Source organism: Schistocerca americana, unplaced genomic scaffold (assembly GCF_021461395.2).
Source record: "Schistocerca americana isolate TAMUIC-IGC-003095 unplaced genomic scaffold, iqSchAmer2.1 HiC_scaffold_42, whole genome shotgun sequence".
In the NCBI taxonomy this organism is placed as follows: Eukaryota; Metazoa; Arthropoda; class Insecta; order Orthoptera; family Acrididae; genus Schistocerca; species Schistocerca americana.
In genome coordinates, this window is record NW_025726148.1 from 2,306,403 (window position 1) to 2,331,962 (window position 25,560).

Below are 25,560 nucleotides of genomic sequence, written 5' to 3' on the forward strand. Positions count from 1 at the left end.
GATTCTAGTAGCCCTCTTCGAGAACGTTTGTGTACCATTTAATATGCGTCTGAGACTCAGACATTCTCTGAGTGGTTTTCCACTAGGTGACCACGTGGATGAGAGTATCCATTCGATTTTTTTCGTCACAATTTTTATTTATTCATATGGAAAAGAGAGCAACCTCTCACTTGCAGACGAAATCCTTTGTCATGATGTTCGGTGAAAAGCTTTTACACATGTATACCCCGCAGTCCACCTTGGGGGGCTTGATGGACACTGTTTTGTGTGCCGCTGTCACATCCCACCTTTCCTGGTCCAGCAACGAATGATTCGAGCTTAGCTCGATTGCCGGTAAGTCTCCGATTGGACGCGAGTCGCTCTAATTTTATGTTCACGGCTCTTTCGCGGGGTACACGTAGGAGAAAGCAATACATTTGTTGACTGTTGCAGGAACGTACGCTCTCTTTAACAGCAAGCCACAGCGCGCTGGAGAATGGTTTTCTTGCATTGTCTGGCACTGGAGTTCGTTGATCAGCTCCTGACGCTTTTATTAGGTACAGTTGGGACTCACATATATTTCCAATCTGTTGCCCTTTTGATATTATCCCTTGTGATTGTGTAGAACAACTAACATAAATAAATCGTGGGAGTAGATTTTCTTATTTTTTTCCACTGCTGATTTATGTGAGTGGCTGAATAATTTACTCATTTTCTTGGTAACATGACTTACGTCCAACTATGCGTTTTCGTTGCCGGTTGTCGAGTCCCTCCAGTTCTCACATCTTTATGAGCTGGTTAAATAATTTCGCCAACACGGGTGATATTTCAGGATTTATGGCAACAACTCATAACTATCCACTAACCTTTAAAAGACTGATTTAATGTTTTTGTGGTCTGCTCGTTATATTACATCCTTTCTCAGTAGTAAAGCGATGTGTATATTTCTTGTTATTTTGAGCTTCCTTATGGTAACTTTGGCGATTCACAACCACGTGAAGCGTAATTTACTTGTGTGATTATCCTGTGAACTCAGTCGATGCCTGTGGAAACAGTTAACAGTGCATCAATGCTCCCACTTTTCGTTGAGCTGGTAGACAAAGTAATAGAGAAATTATTGTTATTATTATTATTATTATTATTATTATTACAGTCAGATGCAGAGCATAATTTTCTCATTTCTGAATGCTTATGATCATCACTTAAGGGTTTGAAGACATATTGAAACGGATATTATTCTCGTACTCAGACATATGTATTTTCAGATATATTTGTTTTGTAAACAACCCCGCCTTTTCTTGCTGCACTGTAAGGCGGTTATAAGAGGGTAAGTCAATTATCATCCGCTAAGTAATTATATAATTTTATTGTCATCAAATAGGAAACGTACAAGAACATCATTTTTCGACATAGTCTCCTTTCTTTACAACGCACTTGGTCCATCGTTGTACAAGCTTCCTGATGCCCTCATAAAAGAAGATTCTCGATTGAGCTGCGAGCCAGAAATGCACCGCTTCTTTCACTGCTTCGTCCGAGGCAAATTGATGGTCCCTTAATACCTGCTGGAGTGCACCAAACAAGTGGTAGTCAGAAGGGGCAGGATCGGCACTATGTGGAGGATGATCCAGTACTTCAAATTTGACTTTCTGGAGCGTTTCAGCAGTGTGGGTAGCAGTATGCGGACGCGCATTGTCGTGCAACAACACAACAGCTTTTGACAGCAATTCTCGGCGGTTGCTTCGAATTGCAGGGTTTAGCCTGGCAGTAAACATCTCACTGTAACGTACACTGTTTATTGTTGTGTCCCTTTCCACATAATGTTCCAGTACTGAACCTTGGGCGTGCCAAAAAACCGTAAGCATTAGTGTTCCTGCGGACGGTTGGGTCTTGAACTTATTCTTGCACTGCGAATTTGGATCTTTCCATCCCACACTCCGCCGTTTACTCTCCTGCACGTAATGATGGATCCATGTTTCGCCATCAGTAGTGTCCTGACTAAGCACTTGTCCCCTTCTTTACCATAGCGATCCAAATGTTTTTTTGCAGATGTCCAAGCACGTTTGTTTATGCAACTGTGTGAATTGTTTTGAGACCCATCTTGCACAAACTTTGTGAAACCCAAGTCCGTTGTGATTAATTTCGTTGGTAGAATCGTGACTAATCTGCAGATGATGTGCCATTCGTCAATAGTTAATCGTCTGTCCAAGAGAATCATTTCTTTTGAACGCTCAATGGTTTCTTAATTTGTTGCGGTAAACGGTCGTCCAGCTCCTTCACTGTACGTAGCACTTGTGTGGCCATATCGGAATTTTTCAATCCATTCTTAGGCACTCCGTCGTGGCAAAACACTGTTCCTGAACTCTACCGAAGATCTTCGATGAATTTCGGCTCCTGATATGCCTTCCGACCACAAAAAACGGTTTACTGAACGTTGCTCTTCTTTGGTGCAAATAGACAGCAGAGCAGCCATGATTAACAGCACGGGAGCGATAACGAAGCTAACCTAGCACCTTGAAAATTGAAAAGATACAACAAAAAATAAACAAAGCATGCCTCATCAACGTAAAACGACAGTACTACCAAAATAAACAAAATTGTAACTATGTTGTGGATAAAAATTGAGTTACCCTCGTATTTACAAAACAAATGTATGTGTCCTTTTTGTGGAAGGTGACCATTTAAACGAACTTGTTGTTATTATCATGTATAATTACTGGTCTAATACTGTAACACAAGTATGTGTTTTGCACCGATTGTTCCAGAAGTATTTACCTTTTTACACCAAAGCATAATTTAGTAACTTTCCAGAGATATACCTTCAAGTTCACGTGTTTAGTGACCTGTCTGTTTATCAGACTAAATTAGTAAGATTAACATATTGCTTTCTCTTGGTAACAAGCATGAGTATTAATTCAGCTGGTAAGACAGTCAATATTTGTAGGTGCCTCTCACTGAGCAACTCCTGTCAGGATTGTCTAACTAATAATTCAGGTAGTAGATTTATTTATATACGTTTAAAAGAACCACCAGTATTAATAGAGCTTTTAAATTCAATTATTATTTTATGTAGACGCTTGCCACTTAACAACTCTTGTCAAGATTGTCTAACTAATAAATCAGTTACTAGGTTCATATGAATACATCTCTGATCTTTCCAGTCTTATTATGCAATAACAAATTCTGGTTGCTCGCTTCCAAAGTGCCAACTCTCGGCCAGTCAGTTAACGACAAATATCCTGTACACAAAAAGGGGTGCTGTCGTGCTCTTCCGTACTCTCATAATGCCGTAAGCAGTTTTGTTTCTGTTGTGATCTTTTTCTGAACTCAGCCCCTCGCAGTTTATTAAATAATTGATCATTAGTATCGGATACTCAAGGAGGGTTGAACAATACATTTACTAAAATGATTTGCAGAAATATGGCCAGTGGGTCGTCTTACACGAACAAATACATTGTGAATTTAAGAGAATCTACATGACACATTTTTGATATAATTCTCAATTCGCTTTCATTGCATTGATGGCTAACTTTCTTTATTCGGAACTGGGAAAGGTCTATATTGACTGTAGGTATTAAAGTGGCTGTCGCTTGTAAACAAATGACCGCCTACCATCGCCACGTCTGTTTCAGACCAATCCATTCTCCATGCTTTAATTTCCTCTTTCTTATTCTTAACGAATATGCAGTTCAGATATAGTTCTAGTCGTCCAAGTATTGTTTCACAGTCTAACCGTGCGTAACTCTATGTTGCCAGTGTTTACGCGTTATTTCAGCGAGTACAGGTGCCTAGGATTGCGGAATAAGCTTGTCGCAACCGAACCTGTACACACAGGGTCTGCGTCTTCTGGGTAAAAAGGTTTGTGTCTTTCAGACAAACTAACGTGTCACAATAACAGCACCCACGTGCCTTTAAATTTAATACATAAAGAATGTTTGTAGATAGCAGGACATTAAAACTAGCACAACATGAACACGAAGGTGACATGCAACAAATGATCAATTGCAACGAAGAGTACTTGTACCACGTGACTGGTTATGCAAGTGATTATTACTGCAGCACAACCCCACAGAGTAGGTAGAACTAACGCCATCTACATTCTGTATACAAGGAAAGGTTACGCAGCAGGTTTCTTATTCGTAATTCGGTTTTGGAATTAGACTGCAGCAGAATCGTGACCAATCGGGTCTGCAGTTTATCATTCCACAATCTTGTTTGGCCATTGATTGGCATTCCACGATTGCCACGTAAATATGAAATTGATAGGTTCAGGAGGCCTATACTCAGTACCACACAAGGTCTCAGTGGCCCCACACGACTAGAGTCCAAGTGGACTTGCTCGGACCTACAGCATCGTACAGTAACGCCACTTATCTTAAATTAGGAAATGGGCTTGTTAGCAGCAAGGCAAGTATCTATACGCGACCACATCTGAAGTATCATAGGATTGCAGCATAGTAAGCAGCACAGAGAGGTATGACAACAATGGACACAAGAATTGTGCCACGGCAGCTTTTCAGACGTGTCTCTCTCCTACGTACTGTGTCACGAGAGACGTATCCGCATGTGGAGGGCTCCGAAGTGAACATAATATCGTCATATGCACACAGCCTTTGGCGTGTTGGTGGAGGATGTGACTGGGCATACTGCTCAATCATTACTGGTTTGCATAGTGAAAAAGAGCAATAGTTGTGTAACTGCTCAAGCCAGTGGCACCATGATATCGTATCTAAAAAATACACTACAAAGTCGCAGGCTGCTATACCTGCCATGACCTTCCTTGATGCTCTTGATGTTCAACACTACTCCAGTTCAGCACGTCCTGCGGATGTATCATCCAGTGAAATTATCTGGTAAGAAGTTATCGGCAGACTGGCATGCCGTTATCACTGACCACTATGGTAATGGAGTCCATGACAGAGTAGAAGCACAATAACATACCCATACCTGTGATGCACTTCCATTACGACTCAAAACCCTGCGAGTCTAGAGCCATTGTTGCCGTCAGAGGTGGAAACTCGGTGTTCTAAAAGTCACACTTGTGTTGTGTGACCATTTCTCAACATTTCTTGTAGCAAAGTTGATGTCAGTACCCATCATTACTTGACACAAGATGGTTCAGGGTGGCTGGAGAGAGGAGGCCGCCTAGGCGTCCTTTGGCAAGAAGCTCTGGGTGGCCTGGGCTGACACAGCAAAAATCACCACCCACGCCTTACCCCACATATACGGCTCACCGCCTCCATCAGAGCTGGACACTGCTGAGACAGCAGAGGAAAGAAGCCAGGCTTTAGTACTGTCAACTGAGGTTACTACACCTCCTGGTCCAACACCTGACTATTCTGTATCCTAAGTGACAAAATATGCTGTCTCAAATAACATTCGTGGGTAAAACTCTCATTAATGCTGCCCATTTTAGCCAGGCAGTATAAGCCACTGCCAGAAGATTTCGAGAAATGTTCCATGTCACTCACCGTCCTGATACGGTTCATCTAGCTGCCACTTCTAGATGTGGCTCCACTAGCTGTTACTGGCAGGTCCGAGGTCTGATGTTGCAGAGAGTCGAACTGGTGCCTTCAACCAGGGGTCCACTCACTGGCTGAATGCTGCTGACTCAACCACACCCAGCTGGTAGTCCAGTCTACGCACCTTGGCATGACCAGCTGATGAGTCAATGCATCCTTACTATATGCACACTTGGCTGCTGTCTCGTGCAAGCACACTAGTTCTGCAGGCTACAGTTGTGCCGCCCCCACAAGGGCTACCTCAGTGCACTGACAGCATTGTGCCTGCACCTCCTCCCTCCATGGCAGTCTGAAACTAGCCTGGCAGCCAAACTTTGCACTTCTCCACCTGCCCAAGTACTGACTCCATGGCACCTCACCTCGGCCTACCACTGCTGTAAACTGGCTGGTCTGTGAAGGCTGCTTGCTGAGTTCAGCACTCTGGGCTGACGTCTGACACCCGCTGCTAACGATAACAACTGCTATAACTAATATAGTAAATAAATTAATCTTCTTTCACACTTCCCTGGCGTATTAACTGGCGTCCACTTGGCTCCTACTCTTCTGCTGTCTAAACAATTCTCACCATCACCGCAATCAGTAGTGGGGTACCTAAGTACAAGCGCCATCTTGCTACCACTCTGAAACTTGTATGTCTTCAATTAACAAATTTAATAAAGTGTTTCTCTGCCATACTGTATACATACTGCTGCACTATAAACAGAAGTAAATTATTTTCTATGCTTTGTGTTACCTGGTTTTTAATGTTCTGCAGTATATTTTTCATACTTCAAATGTGGTCACGATACAATGAGTTTCTAACATCTAATAGGACTCGACCTTACTTCCTTCACCAGCTCACTACATTATTGTAGTTATTATAAATCTCTTAGCCGGCTTTAAAATGGAAACAATTATTATCAGTGGACATTCAACTGGGTTCAAATCTTCCAACCAGGTAAACAACGCTCATAACCACTACAACTGGTAGTGGGATACCTGATTTAGGCGCCATCCTCGTGCACCACTGCAACTGGTGGAGTGTGACCTGCCATTGTGTAAGAAATGTGTGAAAGTGGAACACTGGAGTGTGACTGTTGAAGTAAGGGGTATAATGGTAAGAAATGAAGTGCAAATAATCAACTGATGACGATGGCAACTTCAAAACCACCAAACGGTATTCCTAGTAATATTTGATACTACAAGAGGCAATGTAGAAGTGATGTGTTTCGATTGGCATGTTAGACAGGAAGTCCGTATGTTTGTGGCGAGTCTAGAGACAGAACTTCCGCATTAGAGATTACGTGGTGTGGCGATTTGCAGTCACAAGGATCAGCAATGTTAAGTTTCTAGGTAGAAGTGGAAAGAATCAGAGGATTGAGGGAGGGGGGTTGCTTAGGTAAAGGGTATTGTGCAATCTTAGAGTTGCTTTTAAGTATCATGTTAAAGTAGATGTATGGAAATACTTGATGGAAATTGGGGACCGAATAGAGAAAGCTGTTGTCAGTGATGTATTGTTTGAAGGTTCATCTATGATGAACGACAAACGAATTAACTTCCACGCAATGTCATTAAAGCTCAGTTTATGTGGTCAAATACTGGAAGGTACCAGTAAACTACTTTGGGTCAATGTAGGAACAGAATTACCTGCAAAGTTATAGTTATTGTGTGTGGTAGAAACACTGTGGAAGAACCATGAGTTGGATACATAAAAAGAATTATAGCTGTAAGAATGTGTATGTGAAATAGAGAGTGAACGAGTAGTGTCGACCAATGTGGATAATTTTGATATCGAAGACTTAAGGCTCTTTAAGGATTATTGATTGCCATTTTGGATGTTCTAGAGAAGGATGACCTAGACAGGATACGTTGAGACTCCATCCATGCGCAAGCCACTGATACAACTGCATTACACACATGTCACATATTTTGAAGGAACGGAAGAAGTAGTCATCCAGTAATTATTGGCAGAATTCGAAGAACTTTTTAATCCTGGGGATCTATTACCAGCAATTCTGGTGAAGCATAGGATTCCAGTCGGAAACCAGTCGCCTTTGTACCATGAGCCTTACAGGTTATCCCCTCCCCCCCCCCCCCATCCACACATAGAAATGGAAGTGTTATCAATCAGCTGTCACTCAGAGTTGCATAAGTCTGTAGGGTACATCAGTAGTAAATGTGGCTAAGATGTCTTCAGATAGAAAATGAAATATCGCTTTTCCTGTGATAACAGGTACCTTCAATGCGCGTATGGTTACTGACGAATATCCAGTACCCACTAATACGGAAACCCTGGAGAACTCGGCATAATATAAATAATGCTCCACATGGATTTAATCAGTTAGTACAGAAGGACCAACCAAAAACTGCTTTTAGAGTTCCTTGGGATCATTCCCAGTATTGGAGAAAACTGGCGAATCATGTTTCGAAGATTTTTGCATGAAGTTTTGAGCAGATTAAAACCATTGCAGTGTGTAGCGTACCTTGATGATATTGTATTTGCAGAGCATACTAAACAACATGTTGAAGGCAGTTATAAAAGGTTAAATTCACCATGCCTCATCCTAAGCATAGAAATGTGCCATTTTATATTGAAACAAATGAATTACTTGGAACATGTAATTATCGAGTATGGAGAACATAACTGAGCTTAGCGCGAGCTGTGTGAAGTTTTCCAAGCACTGCAAATGACTAACGTGGTAGAGTCCTTTTCAAGATTAGCAAATTAATATAAGTTCGCATTGAGTTTTGCTATTATGCCACGACCACCCCATTAATTTGCTGAATAAGAGTTTCGAGTTCGAATTGACAGCAGGAGGTCAAACCACATTTGAAAAATTAAAAGGGTTGCTACCAATTACTCACGTAACGGTCCCCATACAGGTCTCTGATAGATTTTAATAGTGAATACAATTGTTAAAGTCTGCTTTGCTCAACAAAAGTGTATTGTCAGTCGAGCATACGAGAAGCAGAGGCTAAAACGCTAAGAAGATGAACTGTCATTTCTCAGACTCTTATATTTATTAGTACATAAAGGACCCACAACCGAATGGGCCCTTTTGACCAAGAGCAGTGGAGTCCAGGGACGCTATTGGCTGATCTCCCCTGCCATCCTCTCCCCACGACTCATGTCCTGTCCCTTGCCCAGGAGTGACCTTGAATTTGATAAACACAACTGTGTCAGATGTAATCTGACAATGCTGATGTCATCGGTATTAGGGCTCGTATCCGCCCGCTGCTACACTACTGACATACCTGTATCTGTCATCGAAACTCAGTTGAAGTCGATACTCTGCCGATTTTGAACCAATGTTGGTGTTAGAGGTTACAGCTGTCTCTTTTAGATGTCTCAATTTGCATAACCCTGAATCACCTAGAGCTATATTCACATATTCTTCTAGTACACTGCACACGCACAGTAAGTTTGCATGAACTACTTGCTATTCTTCCGTCACTGTATTTTTAACGTCCATTGACGTTCTTTTTGCACGTGAAACGCAGTCGTGACACAACGAGTTCGTAACATCTAACGGGATTCAAGTTTCCTTTCTTGGCCACCACATTATCTTGTTTAGCTTGTTTGTTTTTTCTAGGCGTCTACTGAGAAACAGTTATTATTAAAACTCTCATCGACTATTAACTTAGAGAACATCCATTCGCTGACATGATATTCTATCTTCTATCTTTCTCTACTCTGCGGCTTGTTTGTTGTCATAACTATCTCTGAGTACCACTTTCCCCACTTGTTACTGTACCAATGTATTTGATACTACAAATTATACTAAAGTACTGTTGACTTGATTTAATGTGATTAGTGGAGGTTTTCATGGAGCTTCTTCATGGGAAACGTATCATACGAATAACGTTCAGGTTTTAATTTTGTGGTCGTGGTTGCCATGATCTGAATATAAGCAGCTTACTGTCAGCAGACACAGCGACACAGATACGCTGACGTACACCGACAGGGGTAAACACCATAAGACCGAAATGTCTCGTAACATAAGCAATGAGGTGAGAATGTTAGAACGAATTTAACTGACTTTCATAGCATGCAGCAGGGCACTATTTTCAGAATTTATATGGGTACGTATAGGGATGAACATAATGTGAAACTTTCTTCACCTGACTATAAAAGATTTTTAGGTCAAAAAGGTACTTGCCCTCGGCGAACCTACATATTCAGTTAACGAATAAATTCTATTCTTTCAAGGGAACACATGAGATTCTACCAAATACCCGTCTCTGACCTTCACAGACTGTTTTCTAGTCACAACATTCCTTGGGTTTCGGACTCAAGATTTTTCGATAGTCACGTAGCCTGAACATACTTTATTCTTCCACATACTCCTCAAAGCTTTTTTGCTCAATAATGTTCACGTCTGCGGAGCTTGTGGCCAGCGGAAGTGTTTGAACTCAGAAGAGTGTCCCCGCAACCACTCTACAGCAATTCTAGGGGTGTGGGGTGTCTCATTGCTATGCTGGATTTGCCCAGGTCCGTCGGAATGCAGAGGATATGAACGGTGGCAGATGATTAGACAGGATGCTTACGTACGGGTCACCTGTTAGAGTCGTATCTAGGCGAATCAGGGGTCCCATGTCAGCCCAACTGCACATGCCTCCACCAGACTGCATAGTCCTCTGATAACAAGCAGGGTCCATGGATTCATGAGGTTCCCTCATACCTGTAAACAACCACTCACTGGATAAAATATGAAAGGAGACTCGTCCGACCAGGCAATGTTTCCAGCCATCAACAATGGAATGTCGGTGTTGGACCCAGGCGAAGCGCGAAGCTTTGTGTCGTGCAGTCATCAAGGTTACACGCATGGGCCTTGGGCTCCGAAAGCCCATATCGATGTTGTTTCATTGAATTGTTCGCACGCTGACACTTGCTGATGGTTCAGCATTGAAATTTGCAGCAATTTGCGGAATGATTGCTCTTCTGTCACGTTGAACGATTCTCTTCAGTCGTTGATGGTCACGTTCTTGCAGGATCTTTCTCTGGCAGCAGAGATGTCGGAGATTTGATGTTTTATCGGATTCCTGATATTCACGGTACACGCGTGAAATGGAATCCCCACTTCAGCACTACTTCGGAGATGCTCCGTCCCATCGCTCGTGCGCCGACTATAATACAATGTTCAAACTCACATAAATCTTGATAACCTGCCACTGTAGAAGCAGTAACCGATCTAAAAATTGCGTCAGATACTAGTTGTCCTCATTAGGCATTGCCGACCGCAGCGTAGTATTCTGCCTGTTTACATATCTCTGTATCTGAATACTCATGTCTGTACCAGTTTCTCTGGCGCTTCATTGTTATGAACGCATGTGTGTTACCGAGAAAAACAGAGTAAGCACACAGACCTTGCTGCTCCAATACAAAATCTGTTTCTCGATGTCGCGATTTCTCAAGTGCTTGCTTCGAAGAGTTGACTGCGACTGAGACGATGACACCAGTATGCCAGTGTAGATAATTTTTTATTGGTGCATATGGGGCCTGAAGATGGCGTGATGAACTGCCGAAACTTGTAGCGAAAACAAAATAAAATAGTTTCTCAATCTGCACAGCTGTTCGGCGAAATTCTTTGTTAAACATTTTACTAGCTGCTGTCCCACTTCCACAATGGATCAACACATACCTTTGCGATTGACGTCTGCCTAGTAAGTCATATGTGCTATGACTTCACAAGGAAACTGAAGAAGCAGTATCTAACTGCAAACGCACGTCATTTTCACACGCACAAACAATTTCCTGTCCCCGCGCTGTACACAACCAAGTGCCCTGTCTGCGAGTTACACGCACTGCTAGTCTGTGTGCAAGGTGCCCCAGTGTGCGGCTCAGACGACACACTGTGAGCAGGCGGGCAAGTTCGTGATCGCAATTGCATCTGTCGCTATGCACTGTAGATATAAATCTGGCCCAATTACTTAATAAACATTTTTAGTTCTTCTGAAGAAGCGAATACATTCTCCCGCCCATAATCTAAAGCATACGTTGGATCCAGACAAATAAAAACATGGACTGTTTATGACTGAACTTCTTTGGGGGACGTCTCTCAAATGGAATGTCCCCCTACGCAACGTAGAGACATTTAGACAAAAATCGATGCTCTTCTGTTCATTACAAAATATTGCCTATCACTCTAGACTGAAGCATGTTATAGCAAATTGTTGTAGCATAACGAAATTGTAACATACAAAAATTAGTGTCACATGTGTCTATACTTCGCCTTTATGACGGCTTTTATTCAGCTGGGAACACTTTCAATGAAACGCCTTAATGTCTGTGGGGAAATGGCAGCTCAGTCTTCTGTAACAACCAAAACCAGTAATTTTGGCTGCTTAGCTTTGGAGCGAATTCGGCGTTCTAACTCATTCCACATTTGTTGCATTAGGTTCATGTTAGTCTCGAGGCGGTCCAGTCCATTTCAGGAATATTATTGTGCAGAAATCGTTATTTCATAGTAGCTCCTTTTTAATAAGATGCGTTATTGTGTTGATAAAACAATCATTTCCTCCGAACTACTCCTCGCCTGCATAATATCTTGATATCCTTACGTATTTAGTGTCTTCTTAAGTGCAATAACGGGACCAAGCCCTAACTACGAAGAACAACCCCACTCCATAAACCATAATCACCTTCGTACTTCTCTGATGACGGCTGGAGTAAACCACTGCAGATCCCTCGTTTCCAGTCGTCCACTGCTCAGTGGTGTCGCCCTTTGTATCGCTTCAAGTGCTGCTTAGCCCTGATAACAGAAATTTGTCGACCATCCCACTCCAATAGTTCTAGTGTCGTCTGCGGCTTGCTACGATCTGAAACGTAAAGTAAGTGGGCAACGAATCATTTCATTAATCATCAAAAACTATGTTGTGCAGAAAAAGTAAGGCTTACCTAGTTGCTAAAAGGCAACTGTCACGCGCTCAACGTCCAAAAAACACATAATAAAGGTAGCTTACACTATGTCTAACGTGAATTAGAGGCTGGGCAATGTAGCGTACAAAATGGATACTATTATGGCAGTAATGAGGAAAATTCCATTGCCTAAAATGATATACATCATGCAACAACTATGTGTTGCAAAAATAAGGATTAATGCTGTGTATAATCAATAGTATGAGACAACTGACCTGTTTTACACTCTCACTCACTCAGAATCGTAACACGTGACTCAAATAGCTCACACAGCTATGATGGCCATCGTGGGCAAAAGTACTTTTCTGAAATACACTCTTTGTCATGATGGAGTCATTGTCTCACCGGGATTTAATGTGGTTTGCAATTAAAAATTGAACCTTCACAACAATTTTTTTCAAAAATGCGTATTAACAGACCATGATACACAACAAATTTAGAAGAATCCCTTTCATACTTTTTTCATGGAACCTGCCATCCGTTGCATAAGAAATTTCTCGAAGTGAATCCACTCTACATTTTTTTACGAGTAGACCAACATCCACCTCTCGTGATAACATAAATAAGTATTAAGTAAAAAACTTGTTTTAACCAGGTACGCTTTTATTTAACGTAGAGCATCTTTCTTGCTTCTAGAGAGGAAGCCTGGACGTTTCTCTAGTCGGAGGTAAGTCCTAAAACAAACCTATTTCAACAGATCCCAGCTTGGCTCTTTCTATAGTTATCAACATGTCTCTCAATTCGATTGACCGAAAGATAAGACTTAAAACTCAGATGTTGAAACTGGTATTGCTTCTAAAATGACAACCTAAAGCTGCTGACACTGTACTGGAAAAAACCTTTACACTTATTTCTGAACCGCTAGAGGGATTGGGAGTACTAATCGGATAGGAGAATAAGACATACTTAGACAAATGAGAAGAATTTTTAGTTCTTATGAAAAATGAGATTATGGTGAGGAAGGTGAAGTAGAGGCATGAGCAAAAATTGTATTGGATGCATGGGATGGGCTAGCAACATTTTTTTTTAGCAAACTAGCATCAGATCTAACCTACAGCAAGAGTGTGGATAATTGACGAGTCACCAGTAGATGCCTATGGGGATGGTTTAATCATTCACAATACAGGCTACTCGAAAGCGAGAGGATTATATAGTTTATTGTTTGAAAATTAGATCTATCAAAACGAGCTACTGAGCACTAGAGGTTTAACATCTTTAGCAACACCCATAAGCAGAGTTGTCCCTTTCGCAAAGCATTACGTTCAAATTGTAGCTATAAATACACTCAGATCGTGAAGCCTGCATTAAATAAAGTAGGTGTATCAAGAGTGAGATATACATATCGGCAAGAGGGGACGGAAACGCGCTTGAAGTTAGCGGTTGAAAGAGTCTTCAACAAATTTGTAGAGCATATCAGTTTTGTTCACTGGAATAATTTGAATGACTTGCGATTAGTATCCTTACTAGCTTCTAAAACAGTAGGCATTAATTCACGCGATAATCAAATAATATCTACCGAAGAATAACTTAACAAAACATTGATTATTGCATAAAGGTTTTAATGTATGAGAAGATTAGTATCGGAAACAGTCCACCCAATTACTGAAGAAGAATTAAAAAATAAAAAATGTTGGAGTCAGTACTACTGAGTGTGTGGAGCGACGCAAATGAGCGAGTTCACTTCAGATGACACCCTGCAACGTAACAGGTGCGTGTAACCTTATCTCTTGCAAAAATGCCGTCATGATTATTACGTGCATGATTTTTTTTCTCTATAAGACAAGTAAATTTTAGTGTGTCTCACACGAAAAATTTTTTAACGGGGAATATCTCTTACGCTTCTGTAGAGGCTTGCGGTTGTGAGAAGCAGCTGAGTGCAATAAGCCTTTCCAATTTTCAGCACTGGTTTTTTTCTTACTCTTCGAAAACAAGACACATATAACTCAGCTTACTTAGGTTAATCTCTTTCCTCATACTTGGTGTCTATGGGAGACTGGTATTTCCAGGAATGTTACTGTGTGATTCTGATCCAGTAGACAAGATAAAGAATAATTGATGATTCAGGGAAGGATGCTATAAAAGTTGGGAAAAGTTCAATAGGAAGCTTGGTGTGGGAGCTGAGCCATCATTGATATCATCACCACCACCACAACCACCACCACAACAACAACCGTCATCGCAGCTGTCATGAGAGTTTTACACCCTAATCATACCTGTCATCATAGCTCTTGCTGCTGTGGAACCAAAAAATATAATCGTGAAACACGCACACACATATGCAATTTAATAACTCATGCATGTCTTATTTTTATTTAGTATGTATTTTACTATTAACAATATTACTGATCACTGATGTTTGTTTCCTCATTTAATATTACAGAATACACAGTCCTCCTGATCTAGCATCATCATCATCGTCATTATCATCATTATCATCATCGTCCTCAGCTTGTGATCAAGTAAAACAGTACTTTATGCTACTATAAATAATGATGGAGGCATGGAAATCACCGATGGACCTCTAGAATGTGTTTGTGAGCATTCGCCTTCCAAAAATCGAGTACTAACTGCCGTAATACTCAGTCATGATGGGTTCAAAGATCCGAAACAGTTTCTTGTCGGATGTCCCCAGATTTTCACTGTCAGAGTTCAAGAGCCGAATCGATAATTGAAGATGAACGTCACATTACTCTGTAAACTCCTGCTGCCCAAGACAGATGACATTACGGAAATGTAATCTGAACACGAAGAGCACACCTCTATTGGTTTTTGATGACATTAGTGAATGGTACTCATCCAGTGTCTCAGTGTGACTTTTGAAAAAAAGGAGACTTTCAACGTTCGTCATTCAGCCTGGGCACGGAAGAAAGTTATTCTACTGGACGTTAACATCAGTGAAAATAAGGGTTTTACGCAGGAGTACACGCTAAACTGCCGAAGGTAATAGCAAATAATCATACATCGAGTCAAATGATAATTCATGATTTAAGATGCCCATTCTAGCAGGATTATAACCTATAAGACAAGATGCACATCGTGTCTCTAAACGTATCCTATATGCAGATAAATTAAACTTGGCCAACTAACTATTCCTTATGGAGTTGAAACATGTTCGAACAATAGACTAAAGACGTGCTTATAACTGTCTATCGCATCCAGCACTCAAATTATGATAGGATAATTGTAGTAGATAAACGAAAAAACACAGAGATCGGGGTACATATTACAAAACACCGTCGCGCGAAACTTGTTGTCTGTTAATGTTGCTGAATACTGATAACACAGATCCATGTCATTTGAGTTACATAAACAACCTGTAGACCTGTGCAAAGACTAGCACTACTTCCTGTCATCATTATATAGTAGTATTCGAACGCTGCCTGAGGTGTTTTTATTCCGAGGAAAAGTCATATCCATAAGTAGCTGAGAAAAAATGTATGTGTGACGAATAAACAATTTTAGATTTTAACTTGAGTTTGCAACCTCCTTTCAAAGAATTTATTGTATTGGTCAGTGATCGATTTAAAGAAAGTGTCATTTGAGAGAATGGTTTGCAGCCGTTTGCTTCCGAACCACACGCCTGGGTTCCACTGAAGTGACATGGCGGAGCTGTTATTTTTATGCAAGTGAATCATGTGAGAAGGTTTCTGATATGATTATGGCCGCCCTACCAGAATTAACAGATTTTGAATACGGAATGGTAGTTGGAGTTTGACGCATGGGAAATTGTTAGGAAATTCATTATTCTGAGAACCACAGTGTCAAAAGTGTGCCGAGAATACCAGATTTGAAGGATTGACTCTCACCATGGGCAGTGCAGTTGCTGACGGCGTCCACTTAACGACCGAGGCAGCTGCGTTTGCGTATTGTTGTCAGTGGTAACAGACAAGCGACAGTGTGTCAAATAACCGTAGAAACCAATGTGGGCTGCGCGGCGAAGCTATCTGTTAGAATACAGCAGTGGCATTTGGTGTTAATGGGCTGTGGCAGCAGACATCCGACGCGAGTGCCTTTTCAAACATGACGACGTCATCCACAGCGCCCCTCCTGGGCTCGTGAAAATATCGGTTGGACCCCAGACGACGGTAAAAATGTGGCCTGGTCAGATGAGTCCCGATTTCAGCGGTAAGAGATGTTGATATTGTTCGAGTGTGCGCAGACATCACGAAGCAATGTACAGCAAGTCGTCAACAAGGCACTGTGCAAGCTGGTGTTGGCTGCATAATGGCGTCGTAGTCGATACTTACATGAAGTGGACTGTGTGCGTCCTCTGGTCCAATTGAACCGATCATTGCTGCAAATGGTTAAGTTCGGCTACTCAGAGACCATTTGCTGTTATTCGTAGCCTTCATGTTCCCAAACAACAATGGTACTTTTATGGATGACAGTGCGACATGTTACGGAGAAACAAGTGTTCGTGACTTGTTTCAAGAACAATCTGCACAATTGGAGCGAATGACTGGGCCACCCACATCGCCTCATGTGAATCCCATGGCACATTTTGCGATATAATCTAGAGATCAGTTCGGGAGAAACTTCTGCATCGACAACACCTTGGCAATAATGGACGACTACAGAGGCTGCTTGCCTATATTCTTTTGCAGGGGACTACCAATGACTAGCTGAATAGATTACACATCGTGCTGCTGCTCTACGCTGGGAAAAAAGGAGGTCCTACGCCATATTAGGAGGTTTCCCATGACTTTCGGCACCTCATTGTGCACTGTAAGTAGCGAGACTGCCATTGCTCCAGAACCAGAGGGGCAGACAAGAGGACCAAACACTGAGACTGTGAGCTCGGAAACAGTCGTATTTAGGCAGGATATAGCGTCATCGCGGCCAACGATGCAGTCGTTTGTCCTCTGTATCTAAAGGTGTCAGTGGACTTCTCACGGTCGTGCTGACTCAGTTATTGTCAGTTCCCCATGGCTTCGGAATTTCCATCAGTGCCACCACGCCGTGGAGCAGCTGAACTCAGAGGTTGTGGTCCTGTAGTGCAAGACTCGCAGAATGAGCCATTAGGTGGAGTCTGCACTTCTTGATTACAGCTCGGCTCAGTGTGGAAAAGTTTTCCTCTGCAACTTTGCACTCCTTCCTTGCCCCAGATTTTCTTGTAACTCACAGCATGAGCCAGATCTGGTTCCTTGGTACCAACGCCAAGTAATAACATCAAAAAGTTACAGACGCACCGAGGAACTTAATTTGACGTGCACCAATATTCACTCCATTGACTTTTCCCATACAACATTAGGGAATGTGTCTGTCTCTGAGCTCGGCTGTGTCTCATCAATACAGGTAAGAGGGGCAGCGGTACCTCAGTCTGGGCTGGGTTGCTCCCTCTGTCTGGCAGTGACAGGTGAAAAGCTGAACTGACACAAAGTAACCGATGAAAAAAAAAAGTTTAAGAGCTCTAGTATTTATATTTCTTTGCAATAAAAGAAATTGTGATGTGACATATAGTGACGAGACAGATGTGCACAAACCATGTGAGAAATCAGATTTAATGAGGACATTAAATGACAAGAGCATACAGAGGATAATTTCATGCAAAATTTATTGCAGCTGCTGGGATAACTGACCGGAGCTGATTATTGATCGCATGTGTGCTGAAGGAGGGTCATTGGGCTTAATGTTAGAAATACTGAGGTATGTGTGAGCAAGAAGATGAGTGAGGGGGTGGGGGGACATAAATTATTACTATAAATCGCAGCATTTCACACTTTAAATACAGTCATTTATGTATGTATTTAATGCTTATCTTTGACCTTGGAGTCAGTTTTTGTATGAAGCCAGATTTGTGTATGAGCAGGTAAATAAAGCTTAACTTTGAGATTGTTAGCGCTTTAATATTATTTCTGTGTATGTAAATAATGCAATATGACACCATTTTTATGATGGGAATAATGAATATCTCTGACTCTCAAGTATGTTATGAAAACCTTTGACTATCAAGTGGAAGTCACGAAATTTTTATTATATAAAAAGGAAGTGTGCTTTGGAAATAATGTAATTTGACACCATTTTTAAAAAATCATGTAAATACTACTCTGATTGAATATTTCTCAGTAATTTATTAAAATAAGAAACCATTTTGATGTGGTTGTGTGTGAGACAAGAAATTATTACTTTGCAAAAGGGACAATGGACATGTATAAGATATTTATAGATTTGATGTTTACGTATAAATGATACTTAACTTTGTCCTTGAAATAATTTTTTAATATTATACTTGTATTATGTTTGAATACACAATCATCTTTGAGTTCTCATAGAAGTGATTGAACTAGACAACATTTATGTGCATCATAACCATTCGTAGACAACAGTAATTATACTTCCATGTTTCCATACCGTTTAGCGTTTACCCTTAATCATTTATTGTTTATCGTTTAGGATTTCCCATATCGCGTTTACTGTTAAGCACTCAGCGTTCACCATTTAGCATTTAGCGTTTACCGTTAACCGTTTAGAGTTTACTGTTTACCATTAGGCCTGCCGTACACCTTCACCTAAAATGGGATGCTAGTTCCTGCAAATGGTTTCGCTTTGGGACTGTTAACTGTGTGGTGATACATACAATACCGGCCGTGTTCAATTAGAGAAACATTACTGCTGGAATCGAGGAAAGCACAAGCTAGTTCTGCAGCAAGCAGACGCTCTCTGTCAACGGCGTGTACCTTACGTCAGCCATTCGGAGGCGAGTTTCCACTGAAGTACCTCAAAACGTCTCAGCTGCGTCACTTCCTCGGCTGCGACTGCTCACAATGCTCAGAGAAATCACCGAACTTATCACAGTCAAAAAACGTACTCCAGGACTAGTCCTGCATTCAGTTGTGGCAGTAGAAACGGCTGTAGTACGTAGCCTTCCCACCTCCTCCCCCGAAAAGCAACCCACTTTTCGTCATTAAATCGCATATTCCCAATCTCCGTAACCATTTTATCTAAACTATCAAACGTGTGTGACCCGGTTTCCGGCGCATTCCTTCCGAAACATTAAGTACTGCCTTTTCTTCAAAATTTCTAAGCAGAGCGCCATCATTACCGTATGGGCACTCTCAATAGAATCCCCTAAAGATCCGCTCATCGCTCGTACCCCTAAAAAATGCCGCTCATTGAATTTCTTTAGTCTATGGGTTCCAAATTATCAAAGACAACTTTCCTCCAGACACCCCTAGTGAGCCAACACACTGCAGAACTTCAGCAAATAGTCCACTTAATTAGCAGACTGATAGTAGCTAAATAACGTGGAACGCAGCACTATATTTAATTGGCATCACATTGGCCTTGCAGTTAACCACAGTATTCTAGCATTTGGTCGTATCTAGACGTATCTAGACGTATCAGGGGTCCCATACCACTCCAAACGCACGTGCCCCACACCATTACAGAGCCTCCACCAGCTTGAGAAGTCCCCTGCTGACATGCAGGGTACATGAATTTATGAGGTTGTCTCCAAGCCCATACAAGTCCATCCTCTCGATACAATTTGAAACGAGACTCTCAGCCATCAATAGTCCAATGTCGGTATTGACGGGCCCAGGCGAGGCCTAAAGCAGTTATCAACAGTACACGGTTCGATATTCAGCTCCGAAAGCCCATATCGGCGATGTTTCATGGCAGGCTGACACTTGTTGATGCCTCAACATTGAAATCTGCAGCATTTTGCGAAAGGGTAGCACTTCTGTCACGTTTGCGAAAAGGCAGAAGCACAGGTGTGGACATGAGAACGTGGATGGATACATCTGGAACTTACCGTCTGCGTTGAGTTTAGCTATTTTTTTGCGTTTATTAAAATTGCTTACAGTCTTATGAGTGGAGTGACGGATTGTAATGAATTGTAGGTAAGGAGTGAGTTCCGTGCGTAATAATGGTTAATGTAAGGATTCATTTTAATTTATTTTGCTTGAGGAAGCTGACCAATGACAGCGGTCCTTCTGGGGTGCGTGGCAGGGTGATAGTAGTCCCTGTGCTCAAGTTGCTGTGAGGGTGGAGGAGGTGCCCGTCGCTGCCGCACTGCATCTCTTCGCCTGGAGCGAAATGGAGGCGCCACAAGGTCAGCACCTGGAGGGGGGAGTTCTTTTTGCAGGCGAGAGCGTGTGGTGGTGATCAGCCGTCAATGCACGCTAAGATTAGTTATCAAGGCTTGGAAACTGAGAAATGAAGCGAGGAGGCTGGAGGACGTGTTTCATGTCTTCAACTAGGAGCCAATACCAGAGGTGTGCTCGGTAGAGTCTCAGGGGAATGCGAAAAGTTACAGAAGTCTTATGAACGATTACGGGAACACATGCAGCAGCCAGTCAAAGTTATACAGCATTCGCGATGTCGATGAAATAAAGGTTGGCTATTTGCTTGTTGGAGAATTTTGAAGAGTGTTTTCGATATGGAAAACACCACTGACCTCTAAGAGTTCAACGGGAGTGTAGAGGCAGTGAAGCAATTGGCAGCGGGTAGCACGTCATTGGTCGAGTGGCACACCACGCAGATAACACGCTAGGAACGTGACTTCTTCAGCAATACGCGTATGTTACGGAAGGTGCAGAGCGAAGTGATGGAATATCCAAAGATATCAGGGGCGGCCATAACTAGCGATAGGGGAATCATACAAGCGCTGGTGGATGTATTGGCTGTGAGAGTGAAATGGCTGTTGTAACCACTAGTGGACTGCATTTGGGACACGTGGGTGGTGATGACGAGCTTGTGGGAAGCTCTTCAGCAGATCTTACATGGGCAGCTGAGTCCATTTGTGTTATCATCAGAGCAATAGTTTTGGAGCTACGAAAGGTGCGAGGGTTACTTCCGCCAGACTTGGGGCTGATTACAGATCTCAGGGACAAGGCGACTGGAACTGAAAGGTGCGTTGTTGATTAATGGGAAGGCATATGGCATAACAGGGAAAATATTCCATCTACCAGCTATGCTCATGGGGACAACCAAGCTGAATGTAAGAAAGGCGCAGTTGTAGCGGCTAGAGTAACCGCTAGAGGATCTTCCGATGCTAATTTCAGCCTCCTTCAGTAACACACTGATTTCAGAACGTATCCATTCCCGAAACGACTCACAGCTATGTAAGAAGGACGGATTTTAGAAGAGCTGATGATGTAGCATGTGCAGGAGAATGGGGCAGAGGAACGACCAAACTGCGACCATGCGCATAAGATACCTGGTACTGTTGTGATTATGACGCTACTGTTTGTAGACTTCATCTTCCTATCTGTAAACCCACCCATAAGTGTGATCCACTGGTAGTATACATTCTCGTAGAATGGATCCCTGGGTCTCGAAGGTGAGTGCATGGGAAATATTGTACCGTGTGTGTTCATGAGGAATGTGTTAGGATAGAAGGCCCTGAGCATGCTGTGTGCTAAGGTGAAAGAATTGCCAAGGGCACAAGAAAAGCAGGATAATAAAAGTAGAATGTGATATGCGTTCCAAGAGATCCAGTGGCCTGTTAAGTCAAGAAGTAAATAAATAGTCTAAGAAGAAATATGATGAGTTATGATAACATGTTAAATGCAGTCTCTAAACCGTATCGTATAAGCCACCAGATACTCTTGTGATGGGATTTTTTTCTGTAAAATGTGATATGGTATTCGCTCGATGTCGTAATCTTAGATGTAAATCTCTTCCAAATGCGGGCCCAGAAGCTATGTCTGACCATTGCAGTGGGAAGTGTAGTGCCATTACTATTTTGAGGGCAAATCTGTGGGAGTCTGGTGGCAAAGCTTTGCTGCAAATGATTGCTGCTGGCATGTGCGTGGTTTCGGCGTTTCATTTACAGTGACAGGGCTGTTTATCTGTTTATCCAACTTGAGACGGACCAGGCTTGGCGCTGAAAAATCTGCCAGCACAACCGTAACATAAGGTTCCTGCATATTGGCAAGGAATTTCCTCCACTGTCAGGCTTCAGTGGTGTCCAGAAAGCGAATGAAAACGGCGCATTGTGTATGACAGGCGCACTGCTGGCCTGTAGCACTAGCTGTCGCTTTGAAGCCAGCAGTGCCAGCAGAACACGCAGGCTTCACCCTCTGAGGGGACGATGTGGAGCCGTCAGCAGCAGCCACAAGTTGGGGCCTCTCTCTCTCTCTCTCTGTCTCTCTCTCTCTCTCTCTCTCTCTCTATATATATATATATATATATATACCTTGCTGCCACGGCGGGGTGGGGCTATCCCAGGCTCATTTCGTCTTTGGGATTGGTGCCCGCCCAGGGCTCAACAATGGCAGCCGCTTTCGGCACTGTCTTAAGGGGATTGGCCGCGGCGCCCACCATCATCCACGAGGACATAGCCGCCTGTTGAGGAAATGGCTATTGCTGGGAGTATGCCATCTGTCAGCGAGCGCAGCGGAGGCAGTGTGACTACGTCGTAACTCACATAACGGTGCAGTAGGCACAGGCGTCATCAGTCCTGGGTACACGTCTCACAGCCAGCCAGCTGCGTCCACGCCGGCCACGCAACGCCCACCAGGATACGAGTGAAGTAAATCGTTTTTTTTATTTTTTCATAGCTGTGTTTCTCTGAGTTGCCGTTCGGTTCCCGGCTGGGGCGAGGATTTTCTCCGCTCATGGACTAGGTGTTGTGTTGTCTCCATCATCATTTCATCCCCATTCGGCGCGTAGTTCGCTCAATGTGGCGTCGAATATAATAAGACCTGCACCAAGGATGCCGGACCTGCCCACCTGCAACCTCGCCACAACCCTGCACCACACTCCTTCTCCCACTGAAGCCACCACATTCCTCCCGGGGTTTACTTCAGTATCTATAAGCATGGGATATTACCTTGCTCGTACACTTGCTAATATTTTACAACACAATGCTCAGAACTATTTCTTTTTATAACCATTACGAATGGGTTAGTGAAATTCGTTATTTCACGGATATGTGGATGACATACTAATTTTACTTGGTGTACATATATATATATATATATATATATATATATATATATATATATATATATATATATATATATATATTGTTTTCTCTTTACATTTTACATTCTGCCCAAATTTCCCTTATTCGTATGCTGTGTTTCTGCTTCTGTTCTTCGGGCCATTTTAGGTCTTGTGTTCTCTTCGGCTTCTCTTTTTTCCTGTTCGCCCAGTGTTCCTTCATCCCTTGACTGTGTTCCTGTCGTCTCTGTTCAGTCCATTGTGTTCGTTTGTTGTGTACTGTCTCTTGTAATTTGTTTTTTTCTGATCAAGTTCCTAAGGAGTGTTTTGTTTTGTATTGATTCCTGTGTGATGTTGAGTTTCTCCATCCCATTTCCTACTTCATTCATCCATTTGTTGTTTTTCCTTGTGCTAACCCAGTTAAAGATCCGTCTCGTTATCCTATGCGATGCTATTCTGCTGAGGTGTCCGTAAAACTGTAGTCTTCGTTTCACTCTTCTCTCTTCATTAGATACGTCATTTCTTCCTGTAATGTGTATTGTTTCTCCTAGGTCTCGAAGTTTTCTGTTCTGTGTATTGTCTCATATTTTGTGTGTCGTGATGAGTGTTTTTGGGTGCTCATTAACTAACTTTTCTGGTATGATACCTGTAGTCCGGCCTTGGCTTCGATTTCGTGTAGTTCCTCTATGGCTCATATTGTCTCTGTTTCTCGTACCGTTGCGATGGCTAAATCGTCTGCAAACGCCAGGCACTTGACTCTTACTTTTCCTAACAGGACTCCTTTCTGTGTCCTTTCCCATTCTTCCACTATTTTGTCCAGTACTATGTTGAACAGCAATGGCGAGAGGCCTGAGTCCTTTTCTGACTTCGAATTGTTCTGAGAGCTCTCAACAGAACTTCACTTTAGATGTCGCGTTTGTTAGTGTTTGCTGAATTGTGGTTAGTGTCTTCTTATCTACTCTGTATTCTTTCAGTATTTTAAAGAGGGTTTCTCTGTCTATTGAGTCGTACGCCTTCTTGAAGTCGACGGAGGTGATGATTATGTTCCGTTTGTGTTGCAGTATCACCTCAAGGTTCCATATCTGTTCAGCGCACGACATGTCTTTACGAAACCCAGCCTGGTATTCGCCAATCAGGAGGTCTGTTTGCTTCTCCAGTCTATTTGGCAGTGCTTTCGAAAGTTCTGTAAATGTCACAAAATATTTGGGAAAATTTTGGGATAAAATAAAAAACGCACGTCATACAATCAACTTGCCAATAAATGTCAAAGCAAAACAGAATGCTACCACGTATTTCTCACAAACTAGAACAATCCCACAAATTTACCCATTCCATTGTTTCTAAGTTAAAATGCGGTAGCCTAGAGAAAATATGTACAGGACAGAGAGGAAGAAATTTCGAAGCAGTATTCACAGAAGTTCTGAATCACACAGACATCAAACTGTCTTCATTTTGCTCACACCTAAACCTCAGAAAATGACACAATATGATGTCTGTCAGTCCTCACATCCGCCGAAAAAGGTAGTTTGCTAAATTTTTTAGAATAAGTATAGAGTTTCAAAATCATGAGGAATCACCCTGACATATTTAGAACGAAAAGACCGACTTAAAACGTAGAGACATTTATTGAAAATTCCAGCAGCGTTGTTGTAAATGTTGAATAAAAAGAAATAAAGTGGTGTTTTGGAATGGAGAGAGGAAAATTCCTTTCTTTCTTCTTCTCCTTTATTGAGGAATGAAAGAATGGTCACCAGTAATATTTTTTATTTACCGCGTAACATAAAATATCAATACAGAACTACAATATTTAAATGAATAAATTATAATTAAAAACAATAAAAAATTTATATTTGTGGTATGACAACGAAAAAGACTGAGTGGGAAGATAAATTTGCGGCTGTAATGTGCATGACGAGTTAGCTATCTCGTTGTTGGTCTTTGTGAGAGGCCCATAGGTGTTTTTGTATTACTCAGCTGATGTTCACATTTAAATATAAAGCAACGCTTGTTATCGTGCGAAATTCATCAAATTTAGCGGCAAGTAGCTCAGCAGTATTGCAATGCAGTGTATCAGTTGTCACGCAAAATACAGATCGCTAGAATAGTAAGTCAGACGTATTGTATCATGAAAGGGTATTAGGCCACATAATAGCAGAACAAAAGGTAACCACATTTATCCTGATTTGGCTACTTGGTTCATATGCGCAAACGAGAACATAGAATGTTCTGGATTCGACATAAGAACATCTACGACAGTGACCAAAGTTTGCCTCT